Raw genomic sequence first — 21046 nt, forward strand, 5'->3', positions numbered from 1 at the left:
CAGTTCACTAGTGCTACGAGTAGTTAGAATGTACTTTCTTAGTTCTGTAACACATGACCTAGTACAATCGATTACCTTTTGGATTAACATTCAGCCATGCTATGCTCAACTTGCTGCAACATTTACAGATTGTACTGTGCGATGGTTTCCGTTTCTCTTCAATTCTCTAGCAAATTTGCTAGAACGTTTTCACTTTTACTCCGTCAAAACACCCCAGAATGAACTTTAGTCACCTGCTTCTCACTGTTCCGATTCTGAATCAAACGAACCACCGAACCGCTGCAGCAACAGCAGCAGGTTGTTGGCTCTAAAACCCCTCTGCAACTCGCTCTCTAACTCCAACGATCATAGAGAAGGGGTTACGGTGGCGTGTGGAGACCTCAGACCAGAACCGAATGCCCAAACGAGTGGCCAGCAAAATGGAAAACGAAAGCCCTAAAAGATCGTCGCGAGCGGAAAACACGAACCATGCGGCCGGTTATGTGGCTGTGGCCGAAGCGCAGCATAAAACATACCCGTGAACCAAAATGAACACATTACAGGGCTAGGCAGAAAAACTTGCAGCACAGTTGAAACGCCATATCTTTTTAATTTTTAATTGAAATTTTGTGGATAAAACGGGGGATTTTGGGAATTTTTTTTTGTTAAAAAATGTGGGGAATTTTACAAACTGTTAGAAGCAATTTAGTTTTCTCTCTGTATAACTGCTACTTTATGGATGAATTATGGTTTTGGAGTCTCTAGGCCTTTCACATGTATTGTTTGCATGCCTAGGACTACAATGAAGGGTTCCAACAAGACTCTGTATCATCCCCCAAAGCAACCGAGACATGAGATTGGCGAAAAAAGAACGTTTCACGCTTCATTTCCTTGTCTCATTGGATGTCAATATCTATTGATTCGAAAGTCGTAGGACTTCTCCGTTAGTGGTGTTTTGAAGAGCAAGGTAAGGCCTAAAAAATAACGTAGTTTAGGACAGCTTGAGTAAGCGCTTCTCCAAGAATGAGCAAAAAATACCACAAAGCACCCTGCGGCCAGCGACGGTTTCCAGACCATACGGTTCTTCTACGGTTTCAAGACCATAATTCATCCGAAAAAGTAACTTTCAGAAAAAAGATAAGCTGATTGTATCCAAAAAAGTTGAAACAAAAATTTAAAAAATATGGCGTTTCAACTGTGCTGCAGTTTTTTTGCCTCACCCTGTAATGTGTTCATTTTGGGTTCACGCGGTGTATGCGATGCTACGCGATTCGAAAGCTCATCGCACCCGGTCTTGGCAACGACCGGCGCCATTTTTCGTCGAGACTTCGTCGTTGCGAGTAGTGCCGGTGTCCGTGCGAGACCCGTGGAGTGTTCCTCGTGGCGTTGTTGTGTTCCGGTTAGAAGTTTGTTTTGTGTGGCTGCGACACAGTTATACCGACAACGAACGGCGGGCATTCGATGGTAATTTAAAGGGTGCAAAGGTGTTCAGTTGCTTGGTGACGATCGCGTGTCGAAAGGTTAACATCGAAGTGACGGTTACGGAATGGAAATTAAAAGTTCTCGAGCACCGAGCAAACTGAAAAGCGCGTGTGAAACGGCGTGCCAACAATCGCTGACGCTGACGATCGCCAGTGTTGCCGCGTGAGGCGGATGTGCGGCTCGTTCGCAACCGGATGGTTGGACGGACAGGCGCGAATTCGCTTGGCGATCAGTGTGATCGCCCTACCGGCCAACCGCGGATAATCAATCTTTCGCCCATTTCGCGCGGTACGGCAGAGACACCGAGGCTGGTCGTTGCCATGCCGACATCATGACCTTCATTCGAACGTTCAGGAAGCAGCCGTAACAGCATTAAAACGTGTACTCGAGGTCCATCTCTCTCTCTCTCTCTCGCTCGCTCGAAAGGTGCGCCCCATCTGCGCCTGCTCCGATCCAATCGAAATCCCATCTCCGAACGACACAACCGCGACCTCAACTGTCGCGATGTCGGTGGATCGCGATCACGCGTAGAGGAGGAGGAGCAGGTGCGGTAATCACTTTTCTTTTCACTTGGCACCGCACGTTGCGTGATCGTGGTGTGGTCAGTTGAGTTGGTTTTGTCTGTTTTATTTAAATCGAGGGTCATTTTACTTTCGCACTCTCCTTTCGAAATGGATTGCTTGGATCCCCTTGGATCAGGTGGGATAATGGAAGAAAGGAACAGAGTTCTTCGACCTATCAGTTTTTGGTGTCTTGTTTTTCCTCCCAATTGAATTCCATCCATGCTTCATGCAACTGCAAAACCACAAACTTCCTTCACGATCAAGACGAATAAACTCGTTCCTGCGGGGAGAGTGGAAAATCAGTTCTCTCACTGCAGTGGGTGGCCCTCGATCACCGTTTTCTATTTCCATTCTACCACAAAACCAACCCCTAATCCTCCCTCTCAGCCAGCCACGGGTGCGGTGTGGATTAATTTGATAAACAAATCACCGCAAGCCAAGTGCGCGAACACGATGGCATTTCCCGCGAGCAATCGCAATGTCTGGCTGCCGTCCCGGAGGTGCTTCTGGTAGACCTCAAGTCTCGCTCGCGGCGACAGAGGAAACAAACGGTGAGGGAAAAAAGGAAAAGCCCCACGTACGGTTAATCAAAAAATCGGCCAAAAAAAGGCGAACCAAGATTCCCTCACACTCGCCAATAAACAAACAAAAATGCCGGATTTTCGTTCGCGGGAAAAAAAACCGTTGGCTCGCAATCGGTTGCACCAGGCACCGGGTCGACCGCGGTTGGGTGGAATCCGGTGAAAAATGCCGCAGGACAGGCCGGCGAGGTGGCGAGAATGTCGGAGTAAAAATAGTGGCCCACCTTCCTGCGTGCCCTGCTCGAACGGCTGTGAATTATGGCTGTGTGGTGTCTAGTCGCGAGTTTGTGAGCGTGCAGACGGTACTGCTGTTGAAATATTGACCACGAAGAGGCCGCGGTTGCGGATTGTGGTGTGGAAAATGAAGGAAACATCCCACCAACCTTGTCCACCGTGGGCATCATTTCTCAATTTCATCCAGCGCGCGTGCATCAGGCGGGGAGGGAGTGGTGTGGTAGGAAAGGGAAGGTGTGTCTTAGGTCGAGGTGCGTGACTCCGGTGGATAGTGGCTCTCGACCGCAAACCATATGTGGCATCAGCGGACGACAACGACGACGACAGCGGAAGCACCGGGGATCACCGGAACAAATGCGTAGCCAGCCAGCGCCAGACGACAACCGAAACACACACTTGCATGTTGGTACAAAAGGTGAATATTTAATTATAGTTTGTTTATTTTTACCGGCTGCTCACATTGTCGAAACACGGCGGTATCACTCTAGCTGACTAGCTGAGAGCGTGGCGCCTTCTCCTGCCCTCTTTCTTGTCGTGCAATGGGGGGTCACAATGGTTATGGCTCCCCTGAGGATTCTTTTTATTGACGGCGTGTGCGCGCAAATTGAGCGTGTTGGTGTGAGGTGATAGCAAGATAGGAAGCAAGAAATTCCTTCGTCTGACCTTGACACGTTGTTTTCGGTTTTCCCACGTAATGAATTTCCCCAAAAAAATGGCGAACCAGAACATGCAAAACGTAAAAGCTACTAATACCAGTCAGTTGCTAGTAGCCCAAAAAATGGCCAAAAGAAATGCAGCAGCTGATGTAAACAGCACCAGCTGCAGGACTACTACGATCTCTCACTCTCGGTAGTGCAGCTGCTGCCAGGCCTCAGGGGTTTATGATCCGGCTCCGGTCTTTTGTTGGATGTTGAAAAGGCTCTGCCGCTGCACACGAAAAGCAAATTCCCGCTGCTGTTTGTTCGGTTAAGTGAATGTTTGGTAGCAATTCGGCTTCAAATATCAACGATGACGCGACATGATGTCACCTTTCGCCAGCGGTACACAGAGTGCACCAGACGTTGCGGTGTTTTTTTTTGCTTAAATTTTCTAATGTTTGATCTACATCGCACGCCATTCGCGCGCGCGCGGGGGGGGGGGGGATGGCGGCCATTTGTGTGTTTATCTTCTTGTTTGCTCCTGGTACCGACTAGTTGCGATTTGCGTCATCGCCGGGGGCGGAGGGTCGGCTCTAGCTAGGTCAACCAGCTATAACCGTTGCTAAACAATCGACCTCTGATAACGCATCGCTAGGTGGCAGTTCTCGTTGGCAAAAAATATTCGTAAGCCCCGATGGCCGGAAGCAACCTGTCGGATACACCCGCCCAGGGCAAAATCTCGGTCTGCGTGTCTTCCGGGAAACGATTCGCGAATCCGCGGATCGACATCGAGCGGGTCTCGCTATCCCCTGTCATCTCGTGCGGTTGCGGCAAAGGTGCAAAATTACAGACAGACATCGCGCCAGGGCACGTCACAAACGGCGGTAGTTCAATTAGATCCCCGCGGGCCGTGCCATGACAGAGTTTTTCGGTGGTTCGACATATTCGGGGATGATTTGTGTTCTCCCTGGGGTCCCGGGTTGGGGTTGTTGATGTGCGGAATAGGGAATAGGCATCCAATTATAGCGTGACTATCGAAATCGAGGTCGATCGAAGAGACGATCGACCGCGTACGGTACGGTAATTAGGTGACGCCAGCCGGCAGCCACGGGGATCATCTCCGTCGACCACCAGGGCGGTTTTGCTTCAAGCAGCGTGCAGGTAACGTGTTTGGGCACCCGGAACACCTGGTGGTCCCCGGGAAGGTTTGCGTGTGGCGCAAACTCTTTGCCCGGTGGGCTTGTGCCTCCGCGAAACCGTGAAAGATCGCGTGTGTCACTGTGCCATGAGGACCACGTTGCGAGATTCGTTTGACACGATCGCCGGTGGGCACTTTGGGCGAACAGACAGAGCTACGCACACGGAAGTAAGAGTTGATCGCAGAGAATCTTCACAGAAGATGGAGCGCAGGATTTTTCCTCTGTGTAAAACCCAACAAATTCTAATGAAACTTTAGCTAAGAAGTCGATGAATCACGCGCCAAATGAATATAAATATTGATAACCTTTGTCACAAGCGAGAAGATCGGGCATTCCAATCGACCCAAAGACCCTTGACGACCCCTCTGTGACGCAATCGGTGCCTTTCACTGCGGATTTTCCCATCCAACACCATCGCTAGGTTGCAAGACCGAGTACTCGCACCAAACCTACGGGCTTAATGTCGCAGCATCCCGCCGCAGTAGCTTCGTCATCGTCATGCGTCACGGTTTGTCCATCTCTGGCTGTCAGTGGCTGGTGTTTGACGTACTCGACGACATGCCGACGTCATCGTGCTGCGGTCAGAGGTGCCACCACCAACGCGCGACGACGACGACGACTGATCATCAACCATTAAAGCCTGGCCACACCAATTAGCATTAGCGTGGTTAGCAATTTTCATTCCGACGAGATTTATTCCCGGAATTGTTTGCAACCTGGAGCGGTGGATGTTAATTTCTCAACCACAGCGTCCCTTTCGAGGGTGGCGCTAGGTGCTAGTTGTTCAGCTGCCTTGAGTTGTCCTCTCAGCTTGGCGTGAAAATTCACCAACGAGTTCGCCAACGAGTTCGCCACCGAGTCATCTCTGCGTCAGGTGATGGTCAAGTCGAACACGCAGGGCGCGCCTACAGCCAGTTTGCGAAAGTAAATTGCGAACAAATAAAAATAAATCACCCAATCAGCCGCCGACGAGCAGTTCAACTAACGGGCACCAGACCACTGGCTGGATCCCACTCGTAGCACCGTCTATTTTGGGCTGCTGCTACCGAGGAGTGCGAATTCTGCAATCTGTTTTGTTTATTCACCCGCGTGCCCGACACTTGCGGTGGGCGAATCGCCGAGAAGAATCCCGCTGCGAATCGCGGTGCAGAGAACATTCAATTTCCAGACTCTGAAACTTTGATTGTCTTTCGCAGAATTGCTCCTAAACGCGAATGGGGTTTCGCTCCTCGCTGTTCGCTTCATCTGGGAGCAGCCGGATTTGCGAATCCAAACTCCCTAATCCTCAACCGGCATTTGAAGTTCCCTTTTCTGCTCTCTACTTTGCGCACAGGAGGAGGTTGTAGTAGCAGACATTGATTAGCGTGTCGAATAGGCGCGTCAGGTGGCCTAAGGCGAAGACCCCTCACCATCATCATCGCTCCGAGCGGCTAGGTGGTTCGCCCAACGCGTTCTATCCTCGCGATCGCACGAGGGAGGTGATCGTATTTCGCCAGCGTTTCGAGTAGCGCCACCGGGCAGACACTTACGCAGCAGTTTGTCAAGAGTGGTGTGCTTCTGAGTTTAGTGCGGCGTCTCCACCGTCGGTGTGTGCGTGTTTTGTTGGCGGAAGTGAATGATTAGATTGCTGCAGCGCACCTCGGAGGTGATCTCACCCTGTGCACAACTCTCCAGTGGAAGTGTCTAGACGTTGACGAGGGAAACTCCCAAAACACAAACACACGGATGTGGTGATCACGGTGCAGGGTCCAAGACTCCGAGCTCGATCCGATCCGGTGGCAAGTTGTGGCCGCGATGAGTGGCACAAAGGTCTAACTCACCGTTGGATGCAATTAAACGCCACTCTCAGTCAGTCCGTTCCCCATTCATGGGGCACCGAAGACCGGATCGCTGAAGATCGTTAGGGCTTTATGGTGCTGAACATAAAGATCTGTTGCACGGTGATCGCGACACCAGGGAGTGCGGGCGCGCGCGATTCGTGACGTGTTCCGGGCGCGTCTGTTTCCCATCTCGACACCATCTCGCACGCCACGGATCGGATCTCCCTTTTCGGGGGGGAAAGATAGAGTGATAGGCCGCTCGCGCTCGCGTTAATTTATGATCCAACCAACCTCCTCCCCCCAAAAAACCTGAAACAGCAACGAGTCGCGAGACTTCTCTCTTGTTGATGTGTTGAAATGCGGCGAAAGTGATGTCAAGTCAGATGAGGAGTCAGATTGGAATGAGGGAACGAACGCATCGCATAATAAGCAAACTCGGTCAACCGACTGGGAGCCGATGTCTAGGATTAGAAGCTACTGCTTCTGGTGCTACTGTCACCACACATACACAAGGCCCGTGGCTCCCGGATTCTGAGGGCACAAGACCGGTGTAGGGGAAGAAAACCAATCAATTCTTTTCCCCCCGTCGGCGCGCGTTCCAATTCGTGGATTAGAGAGCGTTGGAAATTGTAATTCTTTTCCCCCGGGGCGATTGACAGCGTGCAGCGCTTCTTCCAGCTTCTACAGGAGGAGCGTTCTCCTTCTCCTAATACACCTTTCGATGTGGTGCGCGATGCCGGGATCCGCCGATTTGGGGTTGAAAAGGGTATCGCTCCGGTTCATAATCGGACCAAAGCCTCTGGATGGACGAACGGACGGCCAGACGAATGGTGAAAATAGTTTTTCGTTATTCATTTCATCTGTATCCGTTTCGTAAGCCGCGACCGGGATTTCGACACCGAGGGCACCCACACGATTAAGAGACCCAAAAGAGGGTGAAGCATGATTAATTGCGCTGAGCCACCACGTTAAGTCCCAAAAATAGAGACCAAAAGGGAAGGGAGTGCAGCACCAGATTGTCTCCGCAGTTTCTCCACTGACAAGCAAACGAGAGCAATCGAGTAAGATTATCGTAAAGCGTGTGTCTATGCTGGTACACCTCGATTGCATCGATCATAAATGCATCACAAACATGAATAACACATGGCGTTGCATTATGCGAACTCGCCCCCTTTCGCCAACCGGGGAGGGGGGTAGTACCTGTTGAACCGTTCAAACTCGCTCACTCCGTCACTCAAGAACGTGAATTACATTCTCTGCATCGCATCGATAAGTCGTCCCCCTTGGTGTTTATGTTGCGTGTGGCACAAGACAACGTAAACGCGTTAGTGGGTCCCCCTTATATGAAGTGCTACCGCCATCAGGGGCATCAGTCAACATTGGGAAGCACCAAAGACCCACCACTCCCCTTCCGCTTTGGTGCAGATGTGTCAACCGACGGGGACGGCGACGATCGTTCCTTCGCTCGGTAAGGCTATCGTGCATTTGTCGTCTCATCGTCGTCGTCGTCGTCGTTGTCGTTGTCGCTGTTGTTGTCGTTCCATAGATAGACAATTTCCAATTGAGTTCCCCAACAATGCGTACGTGCCAGCCGGTGTACCGCCGGTGGCCACCTTCCGTTCCGTTCGTTTCGCTTTCCATTTGGTTGGAGCACACTCCAACCAAACCGGCACAAGTACTCAACACACACGCGTACATCGCTCTCTTCTCCGCCGTCGAAAACAAGCGTTCTGGAAGCATAAAACTATAAAACTCCGAAGAAGCACCCGGATGGCGGTGGTGAACACACCTTTCGCCCAACAGATCTATCAGCCAGGTTTGCTGGCTCGTACGGGGCTGGAACCACGGACGGAGCAACGGAAATGGAGCATAAAGTTGGAAGCGAATGGTGGCGGAGACGACGGCGGTGGATACGGTGGAGGTCCGTAACGATCGAACCATTTTTCATCTTCGGTCTTCCGTGCCGTCTCAATCGTGCCGCCCAAAGGGGGCTTTTCGGGGATTTCTCGGTTCCCCCCGAGGACGGCGTACCACGTACCAGGCGGAAGAGGCGGGGAGAATAATGTTTGAAGGCGATAATCGGTTTTCGGTTGTTGTTGTCGTCATCGTCGTCTCGGTCGTCGCGATCGTCATCATAACTCGTCGCTCTCTCCTGGCTGACCATTAATCGGAGAACGATTATCAGTTCGAAGGGTCTCCGTTCTGGAACTGTCTTCATTCCGGGAGCGAACCCAGAGTTGCATCGGTCAGCTGGTGATGCAGCAAATGACATAATGAAGCTGATGGTGATGGTGGCAGCGAGCGAGCGACCGAGTGAGAACTCAACGTCTCAATTAGGAGACACCGCGTTTTAAGAAGTGTGCTGTGTCACCACCCCCGGGGGGACCACCTGGGAAGTACTGGGACACTCCAAAGAGGACCTCTTTTCTCCTCTCTTTCTTGTCGTTTCTTTGCTTTGCACACGTCACGTCCCCGTGCGGTGCGGTATTATGCTGCGCGTGGAACGAAACACAACACTTCCAACAAATGCTCCCTCTTCTAGCTGTCCAGCAGCCCCCGGGGATGGGGAACGATGCAGTTCCTCCCCTGTGATGCTCTTGAGTTGTGTCTGATGACAGCGATATGTTTGCGGTTTGAACAGTGCGGCACCAACGTGCTTCCCGGCGAAGAACGATGGCCGAACGAGGGCGCCTGAAGGACACGGTGTCTGCGGTTTTCCTCTCCGATTCATCCCGTCCTTCATCTCCCTCTCGCGTTTGGAGTGTTGAAAAGATTAGAGATAAATTACCGAAAAGAAATAAAAACGACCCCGAAAACGGTGGAAGCAGAAAAAGGGTAAAGACCTCCTCTGCTGGCAGAGAGGCGAGACCCTGACCAACGATGGCTGACTGGCTGGCTGGCTGGCTGTTGTGGGAACCAATTGTGTCCGCGGTTGTTGTTGTTTGTGTCCTCAAATGTGGTGTTGGGTGGGAACGAGCGTCTGGTAAACAATAGATCACCTCAATATCTAGCTTTGGGGGTCTGCAAAGCCATCCAGCTGCCATTGTGTGTTTATACTGGCCGTGTTGTCTCTAGTATACGACGGAACACGCTGCACTCCAGTCGTTGGAGGTGCATTAAACATTCATAATGCTTCCTCTCAGACCCACGGAAACATGGCGACCCTTCGGGGTGGTTCCAAAACGTCAAAAGGCCAAAAGCCACCGTGATGACGCTGTGTTTTCAGGTTCCAAGCGATCATTCATTCATGACGAGTGATCTATTCTTTAACTTTCCTGTCGCTTCTCCTTCAAGTATCCGCATCTTGTACACCGGCTAAACGGCTGGCCACTTACGTGACACTCATTCTCGCGATGCGGAACAACAGGTTGCCTTCCAGCGCGCGCGCGCGTTAATGAGGACGCCTCGCGGCCACCATCCAAGCTCCAAGTTTTGTACAAATTTGCGTTTGACGACGATGAGTGTGTCTAACGATACTGTAACGCAATTGACGGGCACACAGACACATACCTCACCTGTAATAGACTGTCGTTGAGCCGGCTATGGCCCCTGGCTCGTGCTGATCGTCGAAGCAGCGGCAAACACGTGAGCATGAGATAGTGAAAGGGGCCCACGGACTGGTGAGAGGAGAGGCGATGCCACCGTCAAGGTGCAACAAATGGATATTGCATGATGGACTACCCTTTACAGTGCCTGACTGCCTGCCTGTCTGCTTGCCTGCGTCTAACGCGGAGAGATTATGCAACGGAGAGGAAATTGCGATTGCCGTGCTGCTGGTGCTGCTGATGCTGCCTCTGATGCAGTCAAGGTGAGCAAGGGTAGACCTCGAAGAGTGAGACACCTCGTTAACTGCACGCTATCTGCTGCTGCTACTGATGTGCATCTGTCAGTGTTGCATGCTGCAGCGTACACCAACGACCACCGCGTTTGGGTGGGTTTGAGTTGGTTTATGATTTGAAAAAAAAAACGGGAGCGAAAACTCTATTTTTAGTCTTCCGCAGCATGTGCCAGGTGTGCGGCAATAAACGGTAAGTGGGAGTGGGACCGTGGTCGTGAGGCCATGGTCAAGGTCGATTGCGGTGCTCGCTCGCTCACTCCGGCGAAATGATTACGCAAACCGTTGTCGATCGTGAGCCGTGGCTGGACAGCCGGGATCCTAATGAAGCGCCCGGTGTCCGCCGCCTCTGCTGCTGCCGGCTGTGAACGAGATGAACAAATACGCATCTCGCTCGCCATCCACCAAGAAGCCGATCAAACCGGTCTGTGCTGGCCATTTTTTTGGGTTCGTTTTTTTTCGATGAAAATATGATGAATCATCGTCGATGATGCGCGATCTTTCGAGAGACCGATGAGTAAATTGAAGTGGGAAGCGGTTTTTGGGGTTTTTGGGTTCGATTGCCCCAAGTTCCTGGCTAGCTACAGTGACTCCAGCTTCCCAGAGAATAGTTTTGACGTTCGCAAATGTCATTCCAGCTCATGAACGACTTCGAGTACACGTCACACTCATAGCCATGGTCTGGATCGTGTTGGGGATCGTACGATCCCGCACAAAATCACCTGATGTCATTCCCGATCGAGGCCGCCACGGACTTCCCACTCTCGGTCTCGGTGTTGTAGCGGCGAATGTCACGGGAATCCCCTTGAGGAGCCACTGAGATTGCGAGAAATCAGAAGAGAAGCAAACGATTGGCCACAAAACCGTTCAACCGACCGCCACGTCAGATTGAGTAGCCCTGCTCGCCGCAAACCACTTGCACCGCTGATGATGATGATGATGATGGTGATGCTGAGCCGATTACTAGCCGAACGCGTTGTGGGGCGTGTTGCATGCCACCAGCATAAGTCTCGTCATCGCATGGCAGGGCAGGGCGCGGGGAGAGAGAGATTTGCTTTCGGAGTCCGAGCGCGCGATTGCATAAAGCGGTTGCCGCAACAACCGCGTGCTGTTGACCGCTGGCCGTGTAATGGCTATTTGGCCAGCAGCGTAAATACAGAAAAACCAAAAACCGAACCGACCAGAGAAGCTAAAGCTTGGAAGACAGACGCAAGATGTGATGCAGAAAATGGAGAAGGTCTGTTTTTTTTTCCTGCAAAACTTTCCAGGACCATAAAGCAGGAGCCTGAAAGTACCTCCGCCCCGGGAATGTGTAACTTCTGCTGTCCAGCGCTATCATTACGGCGGGCGGTTTTGAGTGGATAATTTTATTACCTTCGCGATAATTAACAAAAAACCACCGGAAAGCGGCGCACCCCGTTCCTTGTGGTGCGATGTCTTATGTCAACGCAATGCGGAGTGCAGGATGCCCTTTTATGGAGAGATCTTGGACCGGAGATCGTGAAGGCAACTAGTTACAACATCTGGGAGGATTATCGGAAGATTTTTGAAACTCCAGCCTCAAACTGGTGCCCCTGATGCTCTAATACCACGCGGAATAAGGGGGATGGTTATGCGATCACATGATCCCGTCGACTTAACCTTATTTGCTTAGCAAGACAAACGGTCTAAAGTTCCAAAAATCGTTCGCCAGGCCAAGAGCTTCATTGGAACGCCGCGCGATGCCCCTAATCTTATGTCTCTCGTCACCGCTCAGTCGCCGGAAATCATTTTACGCCTCTTCGACTCGAGCCGGCGCTGGCGGAAGATGCAAATTTCTGGCCGGCACTGGCCGACCGCAATTGAAACCCGGCAACCATCACAGCAACAGTCGGCGGAGGCAGCAGAAGCAGCAACAGCAGTTGTCACTCTAAATTTTGCCGGCCAGCCATCATCCCAAATGACCATGACCTGCAATCTGGTGGCCATAGCGTCTCCTGGTTGCAATGGACCTCTCTCTCTCGTTCGACGAAAACCATAACGGCTTGTGAGTGCAACATGTGGCCAACTTATGTGCCGAAGCGACGACGATGAAGAGCTTCTGGAGGGTCCATTTCGTGGTATCTGGCCTGGAATGCAGGAACATGTGTACTGCTGGCCTGCTGTTGTATGCAGTCCTTTTGCGCTCCCCGGAACACAAAAGGGTTTCCTTCCTTTAGGGTGGGCAATCTCGGCGTTATCTGCGTGCTGCGTGTTGACGTTCCGGTAGATGTATTACCGCTCCCGGAGACTACCAATTCCTCGGCAGCCCAACTTCACGCCTTCTCCCTGCCTCGCATCGCATTCATTTATCTTCGTCGTCGAGACGCTGGCAATACCCTTTTTCCTGTTCCTCTCTCTCTCTCCCCTAGGAGTGTGCTATCTTTGAATGTTCACAGAGCCACCGAAGTCGAACATGAAGAGGAATTGGAAGGGCCTACCGTTTGAATGATGGTTGAATGTAGCTATTCGAAAATCCCCCACCCTCGTTGTTGGTGGCTGTTGGCATCTCTTCTGACAGAGAGAGAGAGAGAGAGAATACAATGTTCTCGGAATCGGCCCCCGGTGTAGGATCGATCGATGATCATCTCGATGCACGTTCGATGTCGGTCGCTATATTAAAGTAGCAGCAGCAACCGTGACAGCATTGGAGGCTGCACCAAATGATTGAATTAATTATGGGCAGGAGCCGACATGAAACAGACACCATCAAGGTCCGTAGAGTGTGGCACGAGATCAGTTACAACCCTGCCGCGCGTTATCATGATGTCGAGCTACATGTGAGCTTGGTCCACTTGTCGGCCTGAGTCGGATCAGTTCCCAGCAGACGATTAAAATTAGTCACCCCGAAGCCAAGCCGACGCCGAGTCCGAGTCCGAGATTGGATTATAATTCTCGAATAGCGTTTCGTCACATTCCGGACGACCTGCCGAGTGTGCGTCCCAGAGGACATGGAAATGAATATTTGAGAAAGTTCGGAACAAGTTTGGTTCTGGGGCTCTGATGCTACTTCTATGCTCTGGGGAGCCCTTTCGAGGGGAATGTTTTCCCGCCTCTGTTACAAATTTCTCGGCGATGGCGACGAAAACACACATTCGTTCGAGATGCAATTAAAATGCATTCGAACGCTTTGTCACCGCCAGTTCGGTTTTGATAATGGTCGGCGGTCTGGCACCTACTTGAATTCTTCTTGAGACCCCCGGGAGGCCCCCTGGTTCAGTGGTTGTTTGGTGATCGTTGTGATTTGCTCGATTGCTATGGGAAACTTATGCAAATCCGGCGATTATGTTTCAAGTGGCGCAGCCCGATAAACTGCCTGGTCGGCGCTGAATGGATTTTTTTTTTGGGGATTCTTGGGAATTATTCAAAAGGGAAGGTCCGTTGTATCGCTATATATTGTGTTTGTTATCTTAAATACCCTTCTAAAAGACTTCGAGCGACAGACGGCTAGAGACCATTCACAATCATCCCCAGGGGCATAAAATACTTGAGAAGATAATATGTTCACAGATCTTGGAGACCCTTGGAGGTTCCCAGGGCGAGCTCTAGCCCAATAGAAGGTCTGCGGATCTAGTTCTACGAAAGGGAACCACAATTCCAACCACAAACACATGCTGTTACGCTAATGTCGAGACGAAAGGCGGCGATGCTGTAAACCGCAACGGCGATTGTCTCTCCGCGGGAGCATTTACTGGCCAATGGGGTTCCCAGTCAGTCAGCCAACGGAGACGAGACAGTGAGACACGGAATCCCCATTTACGAGGGCCCCAGAGAGGGGCCGGATTCCATTAGCCGGTTGACGGAACAGCTAAACGGAACCGTGGCCACCTCCCCTCCAATCTCCAAAGATCAGTGAAGCGTGCCACTTGCAACTCCCGGCTCCCGGATTCTGTGTTATCGTTGTGCAAAGGTGGGCGGGAGGGAAACGAGGTGCAAATTACATTGCATCTCGTGTGCGATAGGCACACCATGGCCGTTGACATGCGATCGCACCGTGCCGCGCCACGGAACGGCTATCTAATTGCCCTGGCGTCTCCATCGTACTACAGCGATCAGCGGAGATCAATGGCGTGATGCCGGGAAGGTGCCTCGAGGTCAAAACGCCATGGTACCGTTCGTTTCCGATCGAAAGCGGCACTCTATTGTAGCGTTTGAGGAAGATGAACGGTTTGAAGCGAGCGCTGGGATCAATTAGGAACGAAAGTGACTCAAGAGACCCATCCCGCGGGCCTTTTGCGACATTCTCGCATTCGTGTGGTGCAATCGGTGGAGGAGTGACATTTTCACGAGATCGACTCGACGCTTCTCGAGAGCCGAAAGTTGAAAATGGACACAGAATGGGCCCCGCGGGTCCGGTCCGCAAGTATGGTGCTCTAGATGCGTGTTGCAAGTGCTCCGGATTGTCGAGCGTATTTCGCGCAGGAACTCTTTCTCTCTCTCTCGTGGCCGTTTTTTTTTCTGCTCCATCTTGTGGCGCGTGAGAGAAACACACAGAAATCCAATAAATCGTTTTGCCGACAAGTGGCCAAGGCGGCACACTCAAGAAACAACGCAAAGCGCAAGAAGCGAAAGAAAGGTTGGGGGGGGGGGAGGGGTTCGAGCGCAACGCAATTTCCAAAACATTGCCAGCTCATAAAAGTGTCGGCCAGACCCCCGGCTAACGATTGCTGGTGCTGGTGGTTGCGGTGGTGGTGCTGACGGAGCAATCGCACCATTTTTGGCCTCAATCGGGAGTGAACTGTTTTTTTTGCTGAAGAACAAGAAGAAGAAAGCGCAGTGCGCGGTTCGGTCAGAGACCCCCCCGCTGTTGGCCAGGGAAGCTGCCGTCGTCGACGGATTGGCTGGAAAATTGATGAGCCCACCACAGCAACAACAACAACAGCAACAACCAGTTGGCCGCTGAACAGGCCAAGAATGAGCGGAGCGCAAAATGCGAAAATATATAAATAAAATAGGAAAGCAAACAATGGCACAGCACAGAGTGGTGTAGTGCAAGAGGAAGAAAAAAAAGGAAACCTCTTTTCCTCTCCTCTGCCTCTGGAGTTACCCACTTTTACCGGATCACGTGATGCCTGGGCTGGTTTTTTTTGTTTGCTGGGGAGGTGCAGCGTCTATAATACGCTGATTGGGCTGTTATAACCTGTGGAGCGCGTGTGGAGTCGTTTCCGCCAGGTGAATGTGCACGGAAGAGCCCCTTGAGAGAGCGGTAATGGAATGTGTACAACCGGGCTTTGAGTTGAAGATCAATTGAGCGATCATTTATTCATCTTTTGGCCTCCAAGATGATTATGACGCATGGAATTCTAGAACAATGGACCATATTTCATGTGTTTATGCTTTCGAGACAGATTGCGAGACCTTCTGCATCATCTTATCGCTTGACGCATTAACCTACAACTGATGCAGGGCCACATGCGCATCGCATGACGATTATGGCTGCAGTGACCTTCCGTGCACTATGTACCCAGGACAACAGCAATCAGTGCAGAGCGAGATATCGCACTGACACGGATGACAGTGCCATCATAAACACACCCAGGGACTGACCCAGTAAACGAGTCTCATCGGGCAGGCAGATGCGTTTGCGATTGGCATGCATTCGATCGAGGCGCCTCAATCACGCGTTGGGGCGGACATAGCTCCACCCTTTGCAACTCGTTTGTTTGTTGCGACGAGTTGTCGTGCGTGCTGTATGGTGGTTGGCGTAAATAATTGCTCCAATTAAGGGTGATGATCGACATCGCATTCCCTCTCCCTATGCTCGGCACTAGGACGACACAATGGGAAGGTTTCAGGCATCGAGTCACCCCGGTTCCTGTTCGACGATTAAGAGGTATGTCGCCTTGCAATCGACTCACTCTGCCGGTACCCCAGACTGATTTTAATCCAATTAACGTGCACGTGTGCATTTCTGCTGGCGTCTGACTGACGTATCACTTCCGGGCACCCCTTTTTGGTGCATTCACGGCCGCTCAATGAGCTTTCCGAGGGCGGAAGTACAATCCTGAGTCCATGGTTCGATTGTTGGGCAAAACCGTAATGAATCACAACCACGTGTTGGTTTTAGTCGAACCAGTTGGTCCGCAAAGAATTTCTTGTTTCTATCAACAGCTGGTACATTCCCGTTGATTAGTTTATCACTACGCAAGTGCAGTTGTACGTAGCGCGTGCTTAGCAAATGAATCATTCAACAATTGGCGAGAGTTTGTTCTTTTTTTTTATACCACTGGTAGGCATTAGAGAGCCGCAAAGAACGGGAAAGACGATGCACCGATTGTGGCTTTTCTTGGCCATTCCCGTGATTCACAGATGGGCAGGGTCGACTTTAGCTTCTTGGGGGCCTTGACACACTGTGTTAACGGGCTGTCCTTAGTTTTTGTTAATTGTAGTGCGTTCTTTTCGACTACTTTGAGATGTTTACACGCTAAAACCCCTTTCCACCCCAAAAAGGCTGGACAAAGAGCTTCTTCTTTTCGAAATTGCTTTGATTTCTCATTAGCAAATAACTCCAGCAATTTTACAGGTTTCTCTTAATTGTAGTTGATTGTAGATCTTCGCCTTAACAATATTTTGTAACTGAAAAAAAAACTAAATTCATTCCGTTATTCATATTGATTAATGTTTTAGGGGGCTTCGGAGCTTTCTGGCTAAAAAAAGCACATTTTTGAAGATTTTTTATAACGTAACTATTCAATGTTATTTTTTCAAATGTATGACATACTAAACTAATATTTTTGAATAATATTTAGTTCTATTTTGAGGAAGATTTTTTAAAAACTTCATTCACGGCATCAAATTTAGGAAGGTGTGCCTGCAAAATAGGTACTTTTTCTGGTGCTCATCCTAGCTACGTGGTCGGTCATCAGAAAAATACAAATCGATATTCTTTTGGTAGATTATAAGTTTATCCAGGTAGCCCCGTTGAATTTTGTTTTAATTTCCAATTCTTCGATTCCTGATTTTTTAGGAAGAAAAAGTGATCTCAATGATAAAACCGGGTTCGTCGCTTAAGTCTTAAGGGCCAAGTCTTTTGATTCGCACCAAAAACATTCCCCATCGTAGCTGCTCGATGGGTCATCAGAAAAATACAAACCAATAATCTTTTGATAGACTATAAGTTTATCTAGGTAGCCCTGTCCAGTTTTTGATGAATTTCTTATTTTTCGATTATTGGCAAATTTTTGAAGTTGAGAAAGTGATGAAACGAGTCTTACACAATTATTTAAAAGAAAGTATTAACATTTTTTATTGAAATTAGACAGGGCTACTTGGCAAAAAGTGTGTAGATTATGTGTTAAAAATTTCAAAACGATCGGCCCAGTAGTTTTTACGGTACGATGAACACCGAGTTTGAAAACGTTGGTTTTGGGAAACGCTCTTCAAAGTAGCGAGTTGCATGAAGCCGATTTTCGTATGAAACGCGGATTTTCAAAAATCTATAACTTTGTCAGTTTTGCTTCGATTAATCCAAAAGTTTAACACAATATTCTTCAAAGGATCAGCATTCAAGGTAAAATGTTAAAACAAATGTAACAAAAAATAAATATGGTGCTACGTGCTCGATACGCCCAATAGAAAAGATGGCCCTGCAGATGGCCATCGGACAAACACTCTCCACCTTCTTGAATTCTAAAGCTAAAAAAACACTCAATCAAAGTATTAACGGATTAGCCATTTCCAGCGAGCAAATGAAATAAAGTGCAGCGTTTAACGAACGGAAGCAACCGAAATGGTGACGCAACAGTATGTCATCTGGAATCAGAAATGAATTTACTCAACTCTTAACGTCCGGTGATCCTCACTAGATGACGGATCGACGGTGTTGAATTAGCAAATTGAGTCCCATCAGTCCTTGCTGCAGAGCATCTCAATTACCACGACAGACCGCGTATTCGCTTCCTATTTGCATTGATCTTCAATTCGCTCTCGAGAAACATCCTCTGCGCTCTGGGCTAGCGAATTGTCCGCATCTCCTGCCCGAACCTGAAACCGAAATGGCAAGGACAGTGGTCTAGTGGTAATCTGGTGCGATTGAACCATGATGAACGACTGCACTGTTCGGTGAGGAGGTGGCCTCGGCGGTGGCCAAATCCAGCCATCCAGGTCTGGCTGAAACGAAAGTGCAACCACCGTGCGCACCGTGTGTGGGCGGGTGTGCGCTGGTCAATTTATTTGTCTCGCGAAACCCGCAGCAAATCGTAGCACAAAGTATTATTAAACAATTTAACTGTCAGCGCCACAGGCGAGCAGAAACAATGTGGGTGGGGGGGGGGGGGGGGTGGATTCGAAGTGCGGGAAACGACGTCCTTGTTGTCATTCTCGTCGTCGCGATCGTGGCCGTTGTTTTGCATATTTATGGCCCGCTAGTGGCCCGTTTCGCAATGGAGCACAGGAGGAGAGATAATCCGAGCAGCAGCAGCAGCAGCAGCAGCAGCATTCGGCATGAGCTCACGCGGCCAGCCCGGCCGTTCGAGATGTCGTCGTCGAGTGAATCCAATAATCTGCATCGTGCCATGTCGTCTGGAATGATCGAGCAAATCGAGCAGCGAGCACCGGCCCGTACTGGCCCGCAAGTGGTGGCCCGATTTAAGTGATCCGGTGTAACCTTCGGTGACATACGCGGCCACTGCGCAGGGTCATTGGCGATGATCGACAATTCTTGCAGGACCGCCCTTGTTGGCGCAGATTGTTTATGCAATCCGTCCGCCGGGCCGGGCTCGGGGTTCTTGGGTTTTAATTAATGGAGAATCGTTTTTTTCTGTTCTTCAAATGAATGTTTCATTGGCATATTTTGCGATGCGTCACATCGGATGACATCGATTCCTGATATTGGGAATTGATGAATCAAGCATTTCTCCTTCGCATTGCGACAGTGAACATTACTTTACGCCAACACTCGCTGGAAGGTGCTATCGCGGTGGGCAACGTGTTCGACCCATTATGTGGTGCAGTGCAGCAGTCCTACAGCCCACCGGAGAAGGGGGATCATTATCAGCTTCTAACGGCGACACAATCAGCACCACCTCAGCACCGATAGCACAGTCGCGAGTAGTCAATATGCAAGGGGACGAGAGACAACGCGCGGCATCCATTATCAGTATCGCTGGGCCAAGCGATTATGTAAACATTTGCACGTTTACACCGGACACTGGCAGGGACCACGTAGTCGTGTAATCGTAGGCCCACAAAATATGGGGTGGATTCTTTCGGAGTGTATGTGTGTCTGGTGAAGGTGTGCGGAGTTTCGGGACACACGGGATGCAGTTACCGAGGTACAAGGACCGATTGGTTCGAAGCGATAGGCGGCCAAGCAACCGGTTGGTTGGTTGGCCGATCAAAGCGCTACCGCACAGGGCGATCAATATTTGCCGCTGGTTTCGCGTACGGCGGGAGTTTGCAGCGGGTGCTCCAACAACCAAACCACCTCCCGTGTGGGGGGGGCCAAATCAAACGCCGAGAAACTTGGCAAACATCCGCCGGGAATGGCGATAAACACGTGTTCTGCTCGATGGTTTGCGATAGCAGGGCGCATTCCTTTGCCCTGGCAGCACCTGGACCAATGCGGGGGTTGGTATTTGGGAATGTGGTGACCATTTAGTGGTCCTCTAGGAGTAGATACTAGAGTGCGCTGAATGCGGAGAATTTACCAACTCAACGGGCATAATGGCCGAGGCCAATCATGATAAACTACCGCCCAACGCGTGATTGCTGGAAATGTTTTTTATTTAATTTTAAGAGAACGTCCACCCCGACGAGAGCGAGATCGTACTCGGTTCGAATTAGGGTGGGTAACACGACACATGGGCGTCCCCTTGTCGATCCCTCAGGTCGCTACGCTGTTGTCACTGATTAGATAAGCTGGCTAGCCGATTGCGCGCGACTGCCGCTGGTCTACACAAACACAACGCTGACAGCACAGCACGGGATCCAATTTGCTAATTGATTTCCCTTTTCTCTCTAACACACCCGTTCTAACCAAAGTCTCTCTTTTTCTCTCTTCCTATCGTCTCTAGCGCTCGGTGTCGTCGGTGGATCTGCACGCGCGCAACTCTCCGACAAAAGATATTGGCGAGATCGCCCCACCATGACCTTCCCGCGGGGGAGGATGGCTTGCGGTATGATAAACGGACTGATCCTAGCCGAGCGTGGCATCACATCTCGCGATCTTCCGACATCCTGGTATCTTGCGATCGTGCACCACTTCACCCCCAATCCAACCGTAGCCATAGCGGCGACACCGATGCCGACATTCCCGAGGCGCTAATTCGCGAATCGTGGCCACCGATCCACGGTGGAAGACACTAACAACGATCCTCGTTGGCGCAGTTCGGCTAATTAAAAGGTTATGTGCGGCTCTCAGACACGCGGCCGAGCATCACCTCTACGTAAGGTGTGAGCACAACCAGAACGCACACCAGTACTCGCGCTCGAGGGGGACCCAGACACACCAAAGAGTTGATATCGGTCCACTGAAGGGCGCCGTGGTGCGGTGTACGCGCTACGGAAACGTTTTGGATCCGGTTACATCGGATGTTTCAAAGTTGCGTGGCCAGCGATAACCGGCACCGTCGTCTTCGTCATCATCGTCATCGTCGTCTTGGTCTTTGGTAGCTTCTCGAATCAACGGAGCGCGTCGCTCCGAAATTATCAAAAATTAGCTGGCGCTTCACGCTATTCTATTACCGCAGTGGGGCTGC

General features: G+C 50.6%; 1 protein-coding gene across 3 annotated transcripts in view; it reads left to right on the forward strand.

Moving 5' to 3' along the window:
• The first annotated feature begins 1307 nt into the window (after nt 1-1307).
• The window catches only part of LOC126576155 (protein windpipe), a 37260-nt gene continuing 17521 nt past the window's right edge, over nt 1308-21046 (forward strand). For 2 of the 3 annotated variants that reach the window (XM_050237307.1, XM_050237309.1), the window contains exon 1: nt 1308-1443. The gene's annotated coding sequence lies outside the window, so the exon portion shown is untranslated. Of the gene's footprint in view, nt 1444-20444; nt 20465-21046 lie in introns of those variants that run through there. The other variant, XM_050237311.1, reaches the window with a different exon arrangement.

This window comes from Anopheles aquasalis, chromosome 3, assembly GCF_943734665.1.
Source record: "Anopheles aquasalis chromosome 3, idAnoAquaMG_Q_19, whole genome shotgun sequence".
NCBI lineage: Eukaryota > Metazoa > Arthropoda > Insecta > Diptera > Culicidae > Anopheles > Anopheles aquasalis.